This window comes from Candoia aspera, chromosome 1 (assembly GCF_035149785.1).
Source record: "Candoia aspera isolate rCanAsp1 chromosome 1, rCanAsp1.hap2, whole genome shotgun sequence".
NCBI classification, from domain to species: domain Eukaryota; kingdom Metazoa; phylum Chordata; class Lepidosauria; order Squamata; family Boidae; genus Candoia; species Candoia aspera.
This window is the reverse complement of record NC_086153.1, coordinates 302,435,786-302,454,274: the sequence shown is the minus strand read 5'-3', so window position 1 is coordinate 302,454,274 and position 18,489 is coordinate 302,435,786.

The window sequence follows — 18,489 nt, the reverse complement described above, 5'->3', positions numbered from 1 at the left end:
GCATCAATCAGTATGGAAATAAAAACAGCCAGCACATTTATTGTTTGTTGTTGTTTCTTCGTTTAGTCGCTTCCGACTCTTCGTGACTTCATGGACCAGCCCACGCCAGAGCTTCCTGTCGGTCGTCAACACACCCAGCTCCCCCAGGGATGAATCCATCACCTCTAGAATATCATCCATCTATCTTGCCCTTGGTCAGCCCTCTTCCTTTTGCCTTCCACCCTCCCTAGCATCAGCATCTTCTCCAGGGTGTCCTGTCTTCTCATTATGTGGCCAAAGTATTTCAGTTTTGCCTTTAATATCATCCCCTCAAGTGAGCAGTCTGGCTTTATTTCCTGGAGGATGGACTGGTTGGATCTTCTTGCAGTCCAAGGTACTCTCAGAATGTTCCTCCAACACCACAGTTCAAAAGCATCTATCTTCCTTCGCTCAGCCTTCCTTATGGTCCAGCTCTCATAGCCATATGTTACTACTGGGAATACCATTGCTTTAACTATGCGGACTTTTGTTGTCAGTGTGATGTCTCTGCTCTTAACTATTTTATCAAGATTTGTCATTGCTCTTCTCTCAGGGATTAAGCGTCTTCTGATTTCCTGACTGCAGTCAGCATCTGCAGTAATCTTCGCACCTAGAAATACAAAGTCTTTCACTGCTTCTACATTTTCTCCCTCTATTTGCCAGTTATCAGTCAAGCTGGTTGCCATAATCTTGGTTTTTTTGAGGTTCAGCTGCAAGCCAGCTTTTGCACTTTCTTCTTTCACCTTCATCATAAGGCTCCTCAGTTCCTCTTCACTTTCAGCCATCAGAGTGGTATCATCTGCATATCTGAGATTGTTAATGTTTCTTCCAGCAATTTTAACTCCAGCCTTGGATTCCTCAAGCCCAGCATGTTGCATGATGTGTTCTGCGTACAAGTTGAATAGGTAGGGTGAGAGTATACAGCCCTGCCATACTCCTTTCCCAATCTTAAACCAGTCCGTTGTTCCGTGGTCTGTTCTTACTGTTGCTACTTGGTTGTTATACAGATTCTCCAGGAGGCATACAAGATGACTTGGTATCCCCATACCGCTAAGAACTTGCCACAGTTTGTTATGGTCCACAAAGTCAAAGGCTTTAGAATAGTCAATAAAACAGAAATAGATGTTTTTCTGAAACTCCCTGGTTTTTTCCATTATCCAGCGGATATTGGCAATTTGGTCCCTAGTTCCTCTGCCTTTTCTAAACCCAGCTTGTACATCTGGCAATTCTCGCTCCATGAATTGCTGAAGTCTACCTTGCAGGATTGTGAGCATTACCTTACTGGCATGTGAAATGAGTGCCACTGTTCGATAGTTTGAACATTCTTTAGTGTTTCCCTTTTTTGGTATGGGGATATAAGTTGATTTTTTCCAATTTGAGGCCATTCTTGTGTTTTCCAAATTTGCTGGCATATAGCATGCATTACCTTGACAGCATCATCTTGCAGGATTTTGAACAGTTCAGCTGGGATGCCGTCATCTCCTGCTGCCTTGTTGTTAGCAATGCTTCTTAAGGCCCATTGAACCTCACTCTTCAGGATGTCTGGCTCTAGCTCACTGACCACATCGTCAAAGCTATCCCCAATATTGTTATCCTTCCTATACAGGTCTTCTGTATATTCTTGCCACCTTTTCTTGATCTCTTCTTCTTCTGTTAGGTCCTTGCCATCTTTGTTTTTGATCATACCCATTTTTGCCTGGAATTTACCTGTGATGTTTCTAATTTTCTGGAAGAGGTCTCTTGTCCTTCCTATTCTATTGTCTTCTTCCACTTCCATGCATTGCTTGTTTAAAAATAATTCCTTATCTCTTCTGGCTAACCTCTGGAATTTTGCATTAAATTGGGCATATCTCCCCCTATCACTGTTGCCTTTTGCCTTCCTTCTTTCTTGGGGTACTTCTAGTGTCTCAGCAGACAGCCATTTTGCCTTGGTTTTCCCTTTCTTTGGGATGTATTTTGTTGCTGCCTCCTGAACAATGTTGCGAACTTCTGTCCTTAGTTCTTCCGGGACCCTATCTACTAAGTCCAGTCCCTTAAATCTATTCTTCACCTCCACTGCATATTCCTTAGGAATATTAGTGAGCTGATATCTAGCTGATCTGTGGGTCTTCCCTAATCTTTGCACCTTTGGCTGCAAAGGATGTAGTCAATCTGAATTCGGTGTTGTCCATCTGGTGAAGTCCATATATAAAGCTGTCTCTTAGGTTGTTGGAAGAGAGTGTTTGTTATGCGGAGTGAGTTGTCTTGGCAAAATTCTATCAGCCTATGTCCTGCTTCGTTTTGTTCTCCCAGGCCATGCTTACCTGTAATTCCAGCTGTCATTTGACTGCCCACCTTAGCATTCCAGTCTCCTGTGATGAAAATAACATCTCTTTTAGGTGTGTTGTCCAGTAGGTGCTGCAGATCCTCATAGAACTGCTCTACTTCAGCTTCTTCAGCCTCTGTGGTTGGGGCGTATATTTGGATGACTGTGATGTTAGATGGCTTGCCCTGAATTCAAATTGAGATCATTCTGTCATTTTTTGGATTGTATCCAAGCACTGCTTTAGCCACTTGACTATTAATTATGAAGGCTATTCCATTTATTCTGTGGTCCTCTTGTCCACAGTAGTAGATCTGGTGGTCATCTGATGTGAAGTGGCCCATTCCAGTCCATTTCAGTTCACTGACGCCCAAAATGTCTTTCTTTAATCTTGACATCTCACGAATAACCACATCCAATTTGCCCTGGCTCATAGATCTTACATTCCAGGTTCCAATGGTGTGTTGATCCTTAGAACATCGGATTCGCTGTTCACCACCAGCACCATCGGCCGCTAGCCATCCTTTCGGCTTTGAGCTAGCTGCGTCATCACATCTGGGGCTAGTTGAACTCATCCTCTGTTCCTCCGCAGTAGCATTTTGACCATCTTCCGACCTGGGGGTCTCATCTTCCGATGGTATACCGACATATCTCTGGTTGTACTGATCCATTTATTTTTCACAGCAAGAATACTGGGGTGGGTTGCCATTACCTTCCCCAGGGATTGCATTTAGTCTGACCTCTCTGTCATGACCTTCCCCTCTTGGGTGGCCCTTCACGGTTTAGCTCATGGCATCCTTGAGGTGCTCAAGCTCCAGCACCATGACAAGGTAACAATCCTTTGCTGAAGTTCTCATTGTTACTACCACTTAATATTAGTACCAACAGTCCATTATATTTTGCTATTTACAAATAATCACTGCTTACCTGCACTAAGTAAATTTTACTGTACATTGAAAGTTGTTGTTGTTATTGTTATTCTTACATAGGGAAGTACTGAGGATGAGAAAGACGACAACCTTCCTAAAACCGTTAAAATTTAAATTTATTTAACTTAAATTTGTAATATGTAGCTTCCAGTTCATAATTATTAACAGAAAAGAAAAAGAAAAAGAAAAAACAGTATCAATTGATTATGTTCCTCCCAAGGCCAATTTCTGATGGATGTGAGGGGGACAAGGTAGTTGAACCCTCCCTCCTTATGAACTTCAGTGATGATTAATATTATTATAGGTGTTTGTAGTATAGCTGTTGAATTGCTACTTATGCAATTTAAATAATTTATAGTATGAGTCTTATATTCTTAGATTCTTTGGCCAAAATTCTCAGTGGTTTCAGGAAAGGACTTTTAACTGGAAAAGCCAGGGATTATGCTGTGGACATTGCACAGGCTTTGCCTTTGAATTTTGATCTATGCTCCAAACTTTGATGGATGTGCTATGAAGCTCAAGGCAATCACTGAATCAACTCACTAATGAGCCTTACATATGATTACCTCTGTGCCATTCTTCATCTGGGACCCAGAGATATTTTGTCTTGGGGTAACTGTGTTACATCCTCTCTATTTCCCCAGTATGTTGCATTTATGAAGAATCATGTACATTTGGTCCATTGAGACCCACATTTTAAATAGTATTCCATGATTCATAATTGGATACGTTTGGTCTGATCTCCAGGGGCTCTCTGCTTCAGCTACCTCAAAAAGTTGTTGTCAGAGCAAATAGCAGAGGAGTCTTCTTATGGTAAGAGATAAATGTAATAAATAAATTTGTTTTTCCAGGTTTACTATTAATTCAGATTCCTGTTGATATGTAGAGCAATATTTCATTAAAACAATCTGGCTGCTAGTTTTTCTTTCTCCTTCTAAATAAAACTTAATGCAAGCCTCTTTTTTTTTTTTTTTAACGTCAGCTGTCTTTCTTACTTCCTTGGAAAGGAGTCTCTGCTCAATTCCTGGCATATCTGACTGACTCCAACAGTCACTGTCTATGCTGGAATTATGAAAGCTATAAAAGAGATAAAATCCATCTCAAGTCTGCACCTGCTTCCTAATGATATTATTTTTTTTAATCAAATAAAGGGTTTTGATAAGATTGAATGCAGACACAGTCATAGCTCATCTTATTTGAAATATATGACTTGGACTGCTTCGCCATAATTTAAAAAAGCTTGAGAAAAAAAAGCAAAATCACTTTCACTTCTAGTAAATGCAGCAGAAGGGAAGGTAATGCATGGAGATCTAGTAATGTGGAATGATCTACAGCTCCAAAACATCTACAGGAGTGATGGCCAAATACCAAAAGCAGAGCATCTCATTCTTTATATGGCATGAAGACTGGCATCTTCCTTACAGTGTGTTCTCTACTAATGCTGGGCCAAATTGTGAACCCCTCCTTGCCAAAATAAATGAATTCTGGAAACAGTTTGCAGATGAGGTTCAGGAAGCCATCTTAGATTGGTTGGTGGGTAGTCAATGAGAGAGAGAGAGAGAGAGAGATGATAGAGTATATAAATGTGTGCTTAGAGTGGCACAAAGGCTGCCTTTCTTTAGCTTCTTTCTTGTCTCAATGTTGCATAATTGTCTGGCCATTACTGAAAGGTGATCAGTATAAAAGAGAAAGTAAAAGAGTGAAGAATAGCCTCTTACACATTATTCTGGTAAGGGGATAATTGTTCCATTTCCTTTCTTCTTGCAAGTATCAACAGATCAAGCAACATTGTATGCACATTTGAGTGATTGCTGGAAAATCATTGGGTAGGACTCTGGCCTAGAGAAGTTGAATGCTGTCTGGCAAAATGAGTCAATGCTATAACAAACCTTCTGTTGGATGTTATATTGCTCAGAAGATAGGAATCAATACATATCAATATATTATAATGCACATGTCTCATGAAATCATTCATTTTCTTTTCTAACTGCTGCATTTTCATGTAAGTAGGGCTGTCAAGAATCTGGAGATGAGTATGCACAATGGTTGGAGGCCATAAATCTTCAAACACCTCACCCCACCCCCACCCTGTTCCTTTGCTGCTATGTGTTTTCCATGCAAGATCTTTCTTCAGAGTTGTAATTTTGCTCTGAGATTTCTTATGCATTGTGCTGGAAGACTTTGAATGGAGAAACCCTCTAATGGCAATCATTTCAATATTGGCACTGTAGGGAAAAATAAAAGCCCCTTCTCCATTATCTCTAAATAGACAGATCACATACAAGGAAACCAAGGTAATAAATCAGTGCACAAATTAGGACATTCTAGGATGGGGAATTCACTAGTTAATGGAGTTCAGGCCAACCCCTCCTTGGGGTTGATTGGGCTGAAGTTTATTAAAAACTTAGCTTTTCCAGTGAGTGTTCTAGTGATGTTTACCTACTGTGCTATCTTATTTTTCTTTTTCTTTTTTTCTTTTTTACTGTTATGGTATATGTGGATAATTTTATGTCTTTTTTTTAAAAAAATGAGTTTGTTCTGTCTTAAACTTACTGTGGTTGTTTTAATCTTTTGTTTGCATTGCTTGCACACCACCAAAGGTTGCAAAATTGCAATGGGATAGAAATTTAATAAGTAAATAAAAAAAAATAAAAAAAAAACCATATAGGGAACAAAGTCAAGCTTCACCATATAAGGCAAAAGCATGCAATCAACCAATGAAAAATGGACACATTGTTCCATGCATGTTTGTAAGAATGGTAATCATTCCAGTGCTAGTATCTGCTCCAACAATCATTGCTGAATAAATGCTTTTGCCTTTCCCTGTTGGCCTTTTCTACTCATTGAAGATGGAATTGCTATTCCATAACAGCTCTGAATCCCCTGCTTCTTCAAATGGAAGAATCTTACCTAAACAGCGAAAGGGTTAAGATGCAGGATTCTTCCTCGTTCTCATCTCCCCCCATCTTTCTGTTCCCATCATACACACACATACATACAAGGTAAGTAACCTTGGGTTTCTCTGATCTCTGACAAGTTAATTGTTTCCCTTTTCTTATCTCCTGGAGCAGAGCTCAGGGAGGCTTTTTGAGCTCTGGATCCCTATTATGGGCAGATGTGACAAACTATTAGCTTTTTGCAATAGGTGAGAGGTCAACTTTCAGCCTGCTATTTTGTACATATGTTCCATCCCATACATTTCCCTAGGTGGCAAAACACTGGAAATGACATAAATTATTACAGAGAAGGAGCTGTAGCTAGCAGAAAAGAGGAGAGGTAGAAAGAAACAGAAAGCTAGTCCCTGTACAATCACTGATTCACTCTGACAATGTACTCAATTATTCTGTGCTTTCATTGATGATAATATACTTAATATATACATAATATACTTCTAGGACCATAGAAAGCTGTTTTAATCTGATTGGTTTATTTGTCCATCTAACCCAAAAAGGCTAACTTTGATTAGCAGAAGCACCAGTACAACTATTTTATACCACCTGTTAACTAAACCTTTAAAATAGGGGTAATCGATCTGCAGCTAGAAGCCACCCTTGATTTTTTAAACAAATGTTGTCGCTGAAAGCCATGAGCAATGCAATGATTCAGTGATGTCACTAGAGAGATTTGTGGGGTAGAATTTCTCCTCACCTCACTTCTCTCTTACTGTGTCAGCAGGCTGCTCTCCAGATCCCTTTTCAGGGTTGCTCATTCCCTTTCGGGAAGGAGACAGTTGTAGGCACTCCCCACTGGCTAATTGGCACAGTATTTTGCTGATGAAGTTGCTCAGGTTTGCTTGAGTCTTGATTCCACTTGGGCAGGGTCTAGATTTGTGACTGTGACAACATCTTGTTACGTGGAATTCTGTTTGGTCTGTAGTCCCTGAGGAAATGGGGTGCTGTCTAGGATACAGTATCCTCTGCTACCTGTAATATGGAACTCTGAACCTCTTGGCTTTTTCACATAGCAGAAGGGGGAGTTATTCCCTGGGAGATTATCAACAACTCTCTGCGGGCAAGTGCATTACCAGTAACTTTGAAGGAAGTTGTGGTGTGTCCCTCCTCAAGAGGCCTTTCCTGGATCCAGAAGTATTGGATAACTATTACCCAGTTTCCAACTTTCCATTTTAGTGAAGGAATGCCTTTAGGGGCAGGAACTGAAGACTTTAGTTGTCTTCCAATAATAGTTGAAAGAGAATTTTTTAAGAGGGTGTTTGGGTTTGACACCTTTTTTATTATTATTATTATTTCTAAATTATTTATCATTTACTTTCAGTTTTCTGATTCTATTAATTGTGATATTTTACATCCGTATTTTTGTGAAACTGCCAAGAATCCAGTAGGAGTGTGACAGGATATAAATTTAATAAATAAATTTATTTCAGGCCCCTTATTTCAGATTTTTTTTAATGGTGGGGGCATTCAGTAAAATGGAATATTAAGCCTGTCAAAGTCATAATACACCAATATTATTATTTTGTCCTTTTTCAAGAGAAAACTGCTGTATGATAATTCAGAGGTTTGCTACTGAAAATTATATCATCATAATGTTGTGGGGCACTAGGGACTACAGAAAAGCAGGGTTGGGGGTTAGTGTTTCCTTTAAGTCCTGGGTTGCTCATATTGAATTGTCATATTGAACAAGAAATCTAATGTGTTGTAATGGTTAAGGTATTAGCCTAGGACAGGGGAGACTCAGGTTCAAGTCACCATGTGTTACAGATTTGAACTTCAGGAATTTATGCAATAATGGAAAACTCAAAAACATAGCATACAGAGTTTCTGCTAATCTTAGCTTTATTGTTTACAATTGCTTAGGGTATGCACTCTCACGCATTCATATTCACCAAGCCTCACTCTGGTACTGGTCAGATAATGCAAGGGTTATTGGAGAAGACAGAGCACTTAGAATATTAGTTCCATTCATGGATGATGTCTTCTGACAAGTCCCTCATTTTATTTCACTCCAGCTTCCCTTTTTCACACATCACCTCAGCTGTCATTTTCTTCATGTTCATTGGCTATTCCTATGGCTCAGTTAAATAAAACTTACTCTTGACGGTCACTTTGATTCCTTGTTAGCTGTCATTTGGTCTTGTCTGGTTTCAATTGATACCATGATGTTTCCCCTGTGTACGTATGCCACTGTCTGTGGAGATATTCTCAGTCACTTTTTCAATTCTGTGAAAGGCGAAAGGTCCCCTGTGCAAGCACTGAGTCATGTCTGACCCTCTGAGGGAACGCCACTTTTGCAACATTTTCTTGGCAGACTATAGAGTGGGGTGGTTTGCTTTGCCTTCCCCAGTCGTCACCTTCCCCAGCAAACTGGGTACTCATTTTACCGACCTCGGAAGGACGGAAGGCTGAGTCGACCTGAGCTGGCTACCCTAGAACCCAGCTTCCACTGGGATCAAACTCGGGTCGTGGGGAGAGTTTCAGTCGCAATACTGCCGCCTACCACTCTGCACCACACGATGGTGTAATTTTGGTTTTATAACACATGGAAACTTCCTGCTTGACTTTTGGTCAGACACTTTCCCTGAGTGTGACTTACTTCACAGGGTTCTTGCTATGAAGATAAAATGAATCCATGTAAACCATCTTGAGCTCCTAGAAAATTTGAGGTACAAATCTAACGTGCCATGGTGTGAGGAAGTGAAGCTAAGACTGCTGTGTGCTTGGGAGTGGCTGCAGCCAGACAGAAACGCTTCCGACCCCTACTTCCCCAAGGCTAAGCCCAGGTTATCCCGTTTCCCAAAAGGCCATAAAAGTTTATAGCCTCAGAAATCTGGACACACACACACACACACACTGAGAGAAACGGCACAGACTCACTCATTGGCATCTGCACTGGTGTCCCAGCTTTTTGGCTAATTGAGCCAAGTGCCATTGTCCATAGGCAGCCTCACACCACCCAGGCTCTCGGCCTACAGAAGGGAAAGCTAACACAGTGGATGGGTGGGTGTGTAGGAGAAAAGGAAATAAGGGGAAGACAGCAAGCAGATGACGCAGGATCTGGGCATTTACAACTATTGCAGGCAAGCATATCTGGGCATTTACAACTATTGCAGGCAAGCAAGAAGGTTGTCATTCAGCTGCCAGGACCACACACTACAGTTAGCAGCACATCCTGGTGTGATTCCTGCCTGGAGCTTGGCTTGGGAGCTCATCTTGGGTACTCATTAGCAACACTGCTTAAAAGCAGAGCTTGGAGCTTGGCAGCAACCAAAATATGAGCAACCACACTGAGGAGCCCCTAATCCCAATGAATGCAAGAACTTTTGGAGGGAGGTAAAGGCTGCATGCCACTTTGCAAACTTTAAGACTTATTTGTTGTAAGGACTGAGCATCAAAGACTTAGTTATGTGACTAAATCAACTTGCAAAGTTTAGAAGGGTGGAGTTAACCAAGGGAAGCAGCTCATTGTTGGGGAAGGTGTGTGCTACAATAAAGCACGGTGCACAATTATCTTCTACACCATAGTGTGTCCAGTCCTTGGAAAACAAGGAACCCTCACACATGGATTGAAACTGCAGTTTTCCTAATAAAGTTCTTTGAAAAGAAAAGAAAAGAAAAGAAACTGAAACTGAAACTCTGCAACTGCAATTCACATGTTTTCCTGAGTGATGAGAATAATTTTTTTGCCCATTTATAATACCTAATTTGGTAGGAGCACACACTGAAACTAGGACCTTCCAATTGTAATTTATATGCACTTCACTAGTGGGGTGTGACAATAATTTCCTGTATTCATTGTATGGCTTGGTAAGTTCCTTAATAAGTACATTGGCACACCAGATGATCTGGTCTAATTTTAAAAAAAATGGCTAGATAATGGTAAATACCAAGTTCAGCAAACCTGTGTTCCCCACCTCCACATATGGTTGAATCATAATTGCCAGAAATTCTAACTAACACCACTAATGATTGCCAAGAATCATAGAATAGCCTAGCCAATTGTATTTAATATGTAAGTGTAAACTTTTGGTCTGTTTTCCTGTTTTCGAACTGACAAGCAATTGATTTTGTTCTCAGCCAGCTTCCACCAAGGTTTTGTGGCAAAATGGCCTTTAAGACTTTCTTACACTTTACTTTAAACTATGATTCATTTGGCAATTGCTGAGTCAAGGTTCTGATTGGGCAGCTAAATGTTGCTGTTGCACAAGAAACATTCTGTGTAATTTTACTACTAAGATATGCCTGGGAAAACTTTATAAAAATGTAATTAATTGCCCAATTTAAAGGTCACTATTAATAAAAACAAATGTGCAGATTATTTAGCCCACTGAGGAAATCATTAGAGATACTTTGAGGTATTGTTAGAACCAAATCCACTAAAATGAAAGGCTAATTTGTTATGTCTGAAAGGTACAGCCAATTCCTTGTCCCCCATTATAGCAGAGAGACCTTGATACCGTATGGCAGCACCCTACATCATTCTTTGAATTATGAGCTGTATGAGAAAAGTTGCTCAATAAATTGCAGGTTTTGTAGGTGTTCATGATGTATCCTTCAAAGCTTCATTAGGACAATCCATTATTTCTAGGATCTCCAGGATGCTGTGCTGCTACCCAGATAGAATTATAAGGTTTGGATTTTTAAGTTCTTATTATTTCTCTTTGCTACAACAAAACCTGCCTGAATGTCATAGGTGGACATATCTGCTAAAAAGGCATAAGGAATAGGAACCAGTGTAGTCCAGTTTAACCTTGAAACCACCTAAAGTAAGGCCAAAGGTTGATCTGGAACTCTGGACTCATGAAATCTAACTTCTGACCTATAAATCTTCATTTGTAAGGCTGGCACCAAAAAGTAGCATATCATACCATTATCTGTGGCCTGAATGCTAGGTAGAACCCATTCCCTGTTTTGCTACCAAGCCAAAGGTAACATCCATTACCTTATTAGCCCTGAAGCCTGCATTTTCCCACAATGTCCCTGAAACACCAGTATAGCCTTGCTGGAGAACAGGGGCATATCAGAGGGCCAAAGGAAGTGTGAAGGAATTACAGTTTAAAGCCAGCATTTGCTGACTAAATCAGCTTTCATTTGTGCATGGCAGTTACAAGTTGTTATTAGATGCACTAAGGGCTCTTCCAAGCCTAATGTTAACCTTCTTAATTAAGCATCTCAACAGAGTTCTTTAATGAATAAGTAATGCCTATGAATTTCAATATAAGTACCATTTGTAAACACTAAGCCCCACCCTTTCATTTTGAATGATTGTACTTTGAGTAACTAAAGAAAGCCCCTTATAATTTATATCTAATTCAAATCCTCATTTTAAGAAGGATTTAGAAAAATAGGCAACAATTTACATTTTGCCACAACAGCAAAGAGAAATAACTGCATTATCGTATGTATTGTTAATAAACATGCCATTAAAGTCATCAATTGATACAGATCAAGGCAAGCCCCGAGTTAGTCGATTTGCTTGGCCAAATTGTTAAAAGAAGCAACTTTGTTTCTGAAGTTCAGTTTCCCTTTCCATTATTGTTGAATAGCCAATCATGGCATCTACATTTCAAAAAAAAAAAAATCTCCAAAGAAACATAATTTCCAAAATTGGCATTTTGGATTTCACATTTTGCTTTGTGCATTTTATATATATGCACAAAGAATAAAATATTAAAATATTTAACTAATAAAAATATTAGTTAAAATACAATAAAACAGTAAAACAATAAAACAATACAATAAAAACAATCTTCTTAATAAATCATATATTTCAAGAGGTAGATGGTAAAAAATTCTTAATTTAATTTCTAGGGAGTATCTTCAGGGTGCTAACCACCCCCAAGGTTGGTTACCCCTCTTCACGCACTATGTGAGATGGCAGAGCCAAGTCTTCACTCCTTTCTGGAAGGCTGGGAGAGTGGGGGCTTTCTAATCCACATTAATATATAACAAACTGATGTGACTTTTTTTGATTATCCTTTTTTTTTAATTATCCTTGGAAGAGCCCTTAGTAGAACAAACAAAAGAGCTTAAAAATAGACACTGAACTCAAACCCACATTCCTACAGGAAAAGTTTTGCCTTTTAGATGATGATGATGATGATGATGATGATGATGATGATGATGATGATACAGACATAGGCTAGGTTTTCTTGGTAAGCTGCAAAATGCTCACTGTTGAATGTCTCCCAGTAATCTTTTTGGCTGAGCAAGAATCTCTCTAGTTCAACATTCAGAGCCTGAATCAGTTACAGAAATCAATTTGTCATTGTTTGAGGTTATTGGAATACCGTAGGCAGGCAGGCCGAAAGCCAACCAGCCAGCCTTGAGAGAACTGAGAACTAGTAAGGACAACTGCCCTACACTTCATGCATGTAGCAGCCAAGAACTATATAACACCTCAGTTATTTCACTGGTTTTGATTTTGCTATATGGCTATTTACTGAGCTCTTTTTTTCCCCCAATGGCCTAAAATTAGTTATGTTAACACTTAGAAAATAGCACTATAAAACCCTTAGTACAGGAAAATAAGTGAGATGTAGTCCACATTTTTTATAATGCTGCTGTGCTGCTTATTTATTTGTTAGATTCTGGGCAGCAAATTTGGGATTAAAACCATCAAAACAAAAATAATAAATGACAACATAACAATCGTGCAATGACCCCTGAGGACAGTCTAACTCAAACCACTTAACTACAGTCATATCAAGACAAAACCACAATGATGCAGGCCCTATGCCTAGGGGAACATCCAGATCTTCAAGGACTTATGAAAAGCCAGCAGGGTTGGGGCCAAACAAATCTTGGCAAGTATGGTGTTCCAAAAGGCCAACATTACAACACAGAAAGCCCATTTCCTGGGTCTCACCGGATGACACTGCTTAACAGAAGGGACCCAGAGCATGCCCACCCTGCCAGTTCTAGCGGGGCAGACAGAAACAACTGGAGAAAGATGGTTCCACATATAACCTGGCCCTATGCCATGAAGGGCTTCATAGGTGGTAATCAGCATTTTAAATCACAACTGGAAGCCTATTGGGAGCCAATGCAACTCACAAACAGTGGTGTGACATGGGTATGATAAAGTGTGCACATAAATGCTTGTGCTACCGTGTTCTAGGCCAGATGCAAGTGGTCTTCATGGACAGCCTCATGTAGAGTGCATTGCAGTAAACTATTTGGGAGGCAACTGTAGTTTGAGTGACCATGATTAATGCTTCCTAATCCAGGAAAGTATACAATTCTCACATAAAATGAATCTGTGCAAAAGCCCTCCTGGCCATGCCTGCCACCCATTCTTTGAACAGGAGCCACAAATCCAAGAGGAGACCCCAAATTGTGCACCAAGTCTGCCTGGGACAATGAACTCCATCAACAACTAAGGATGGAATGTCCCTGGATCCAGGGCCTTAAAACCCAGGACAGATGTATATACGTATCACTGGACAGAACAGGGAATTTTTTTATCAATATTATCAGAGTCTAGCAATTACATCTAATTTTTCAGAAGCATTTCTATCAATCTTTTTCTTCATTCTGAGCAGCATGGGATTGGATCCAAATGTTATTATATGTAGACCAGAGTAGATCCAATGATATCCATATAGAACAAAACTTCCTTGTGGCTAATTTAAGTTTCATTGAATATAATGATTATGGGGCATCATCTGTTGAGGCATCAGGCTCTGTTCCCAATTTCTTAGCTTTCCTTTGCTCTGGCCTTTTAACAGCAAGGCATTTATTTTTAATCATGAACATATATTATCAGCCTGAACCAATCCACTGAAGGAGAAGTCCTCTTCATTGAAGGTCATGGACCATAATCTACCTTGCTGGTCCAGTGTGAATTGGTAGATATATGTTTTCAACTTCCTAGTCTAAAGCTAAGAGAGAGTGTCTGGCCCAAAGTCACCATACCAAAGGAAGGACTAGAACCTAGATCTCGCCACTTCTAGTCCAGCACATTATCTAGTACATCACACTGGCTGTCAGTATATATAAAGAAATTTGGTATAGAAGTTCATAATACATTTTAGATAGACTGCATTTTTATTGTAGGCAAAAATAACTTAAAATAAATAACTCATATCATATTGTAAGTCCTTATATATGCATGCACATACGTACATGTATGCATGGAGGACACAATTTGTTTGAAATATGATCAGACTTCAGCTATTACCACAATTTTTTTCCGAAGGATAATTCCCCTGCCAAGCACAATCCTGGCTTATTTTGAATTCCAAGACTGACTGAACATTCCTCTTCAAAAACTGGGAACACTATATTATTTTTGGATTTCAGCTCCACAGCTATGTGAGGTAAGCAGTTAAGCTAAACAGTGCTGGCTGGCACTTTATGTTTATACTGTAACGTGAAAGGCAGAATGTCAATTCTTGTTGCAGGTGTAGTGTTATTTGTTTGTTTGTTTGTTTGTTTATTTCTGCTTCCTGATTCGTTTCTTATGTGGCTTAGATTCAAACACATCTATTCTCAAGGTCTCACCATGATGAGTAAAAAATAGAGTACTTCCATTATGAAAAGAACATAGAAAAGGGTCTTGAATAGGATTCTACTCCCAATGTATAGTTTTGCATAGAACTGTACAATTTCTTCTTTTATATGTTTCTTGTATTCTCCCTCTCCTTTTTATCTTTCACCTGTCCTTTTTTTTGCTTTTTTGGTATGTTTGTCAATTTCCAGGAATATTTATTTATTCATTTATTCTATTGTTAAGTGCTAAGAGTTTGAATGGCTGTTAAAATGTCACATCTGATTTTTGCTAAGGTTTCTATTTTCTTATCATGTTGGATAGAGTAAAGTCTGCTAGTACACTAGGGCTACTTTTTCAGATCTAATATCTTTTAAAACATATGCATATAGGGAAAATCATAAACAAAAGCTCTGCATATGGCTGTATACAAATTGTATTCAAAAGCTTTTTTCAATGAGCTTTTCCCATAGAGAAAAAGTCATTAACAATTGATGGTGCAGAATAATACTTGAACATTCCTGATAAAAACGTGGACTAAGTTTATTCTGATCCACATATCCCTAATTATAAGTAGAAAATCTCATAGTCTGGAAACCAAATAATTGTTTTTCAAGTAAGGCAGGGCAATTTCACGATAAAACCCTGACATGGAAGAACCGAAGAAATGGAATAACTCCAGTTTAAATTCCTCCATGACCATGAAACAGAGGGGAGAACCTTAAGGGAATCATTCTCACCTAATTCTACTTTATATGTAAGGATAAAATAGAGGAGAAACAACTCTGAGCTCCTGGGAGGGTAATAAATGTATAAACACAATTTCTCACTTCAGGTAGAATAAAGGAATATTGCTTTTAGCTAAGGTCTTCCACAGGCTGCATCTAGCAGATCTTCCATATTTTTTCTCATAGCCATATTGATGCCACTCAACCTTGTCCCTTTAGGTTACTTTAGCCCTTAGAACTATCATTAATACTTGAATAAAGATCCATGGACCATGCAGCAGAATTACATTGTTGATGTTATGCTCAAGCAGTTGAGAAATAGGCATATCTGAAAAGAAGCTTCTAGACACAGATTGTTCCTTTTCTGTTCCAATGGTGACACACAGCAGGAGAAAAACAGACAGAAATGTAGATGGATAACAAGGAAACTGAAAGCTAACAACCAAATTGCTTAAGGCTATACATCATCCCCAAACACGCAATGCTCATTTCTCATTATCCCCCAGAATCAGTAACTCCTACTTTCATGTATTCAAAATTAAGCCTTAAGGACTGAGATTTTCAGCTATTGCTATGGAGAGCTGTAATGTTAAAGGAATGCAGTTTGAAGAATTAATACCGGGTTCCCAAACACAACTTAATTGCATGAACTGAGCAAACTTATGAGTAGGAAGGTGAGAGTTCTGAAGGCAGAGGAACTTCCTTAGCCAAAAACCTTTTATGGATCCACCAGCAGGGCTGAAAGAAGAGGGAACCACCATTTATTTTTTCTCATACCCTTTTTTTTGTTCCTTTTATCACTCCCTCCCCATTAATGGAAGATAAATTATGCAAGGCAACTCCAGAGTTGTATATACTGGTCATATCCAAGAGTACATCTTGTACATTCTTATCTGCACAATCACTAGAAAATTTGTCTAATACACAGGTCAACAAAGTGTCTCATTCAGGTAAACATACCAACTCTTATTTGCAATCAGAAACTCTAATAAGGCAGTGTGTTTAATTAATGGATAGGACTTAAGACATTTATGTCTTCTTTCAGTTCTTCATAGTAGATATTCAGCTATTCTGATTGATTGATTGATTGATTGATTGATTGATTGATTGATTGATTGATTAGGTTCCATCAAGTTAGTGCCAACTCTCAGTGACCATATAGATAGAACTTCTCCAGGATAATATGTCCCCAAGCCTGGGCCTTCAGGCCTTCCACTAATCACTGCTGTAATCTAATCCAACCTCCTTGCTGCTGCTGCTGCTGCTGCTTCTCTTTTCTTCCACCATTATAGACTTCTCAAGAGAGGTATATCTTTGCATATCGCTGCATTAGAAGCTATATGTTAGAAGAGGTTTGTTAGAAGCTGTATAACTATTAGAAAAGAATTTGGAGGTATGGACTGTGGCTATATCCACATCCCCCAAACCCCTGACTTGGCAAACAAACAGAGAAACACCTGCATGTGGCTACACTTACCAATTTACTCAGATAGAAAATCTTTGGTGCCTGAAATGTAAGTAAAGTTATGCTACCAGAAGCTTTCTGCAAAATCCAGAGAGCCACTAGTAAAGGTAAAGGTTTCCCTTGACGTAAAGTCCAGTCATGTCCGACTCTAGGGGGCGGTGCTCATCTCCGTTTCTAAGCCTTGGAGCCGGCGTTGTCATAGACACTTCCGGGTCATGTGGCCAGCATGATGACTCGGAACGCCGTTACCTTCCCGCCGAAGTGGTACCTATTGATCTACTCACATTTGCATGTTTTCGAACTGCTAGGTGAGCAGGAGCTGGGATGAGCAACGGGAGCTCACCCCGCCGCGCGGTTTCAAACCGCCGACCTTCCGATCGGCAGCTCAGCGGTTTAACCTGCAGCACCACCGCGTCCCTTAGAGAGCCACTAGATGGCAGGAAAGAGAAACAAACTCTTTACTCCCATCAAGTTGTCATTTGGAATTGTGAAGCAGAAGAGGTCACCTCCACTACTGAAACCATGAACTAGACATCAGTGCAAGCTTTTAACATATTAAACATATGACAATCTTTCTCACAGATTTGGTAACTTTATATTTGATAATGCTTATATTTTGTACCTAACTGGAACATGTGACATATTGAACAGAGACTTACAAGGTAAAGCAGGGGTGTCAGCACGTCAACCAGCCTCTGCATCTAAGCCTCAAATATGAAGAATAAGCAGGGCCACAACTAGGGGGGGCAACCGGGGCATGTGCCCCGGGCACCACGCTGGTGGGGCACCAAAATGAGCACGGGGGGGGCACCAAAATGAGCACTGGGGGGTGCCAAAATGGGCGCGGAATCCATGTTTGCCCTGGGTGACACAGACCCTAGTTGTGGCTCTGAGAATAAGCAAATGAAAATTCACTTTGCATGTTATGGAAATAAACGTTGCCACTTGCTATCAAGCTATCAAGCCATCTGATCAAGCTATTGTTAAAACACAGCTACAGGGACTGGAGGGAAAGTTGGTTTATCCTTAGGAAGATTACAATACAATAAATCTCATATAAATGTCAAAGATTTTTTCTGGGGACATATGCACATATGAATATCCATCACACTGTTCCCTTTTAGGGTAACAGTCAGAGTGTACATAAAAGGAAAAGAAATAAAGTCCGAACTAGTTTTCAAAAACACTCTTTGTCATATTTTTCCATAACTTTGTATTCTTGCAAACCATTCTTGCTTCCATCACATCCACACACCACTTTGTACCTTGGCTTTTGTTTATAAAACTTCCCACTTTTTTTTTTCAGAATTTCATCAGCTCCATCCAACCATGAGTTTCTCTGTCTTCGCCTTCCTCTTGATCCATTAACTCTTCCCTCATATAATTGTTTTGAAATACAATCCTCGTTCATGCTCTGTATAAATCCAAACCATCTCAATATACTTCATTCATTACTGCTCACTTGTTTCCAAGACAGACATAGATATGGCAGGAATCTAAGGGTGGGTGCACTTGGGGACCTGTCCCAAATAATGGAAGGCCCAACGCAACCCGGGGACTGCACATTAGAACTGTTTTTTGTCTCAAGAGAGTTGCAGTGCA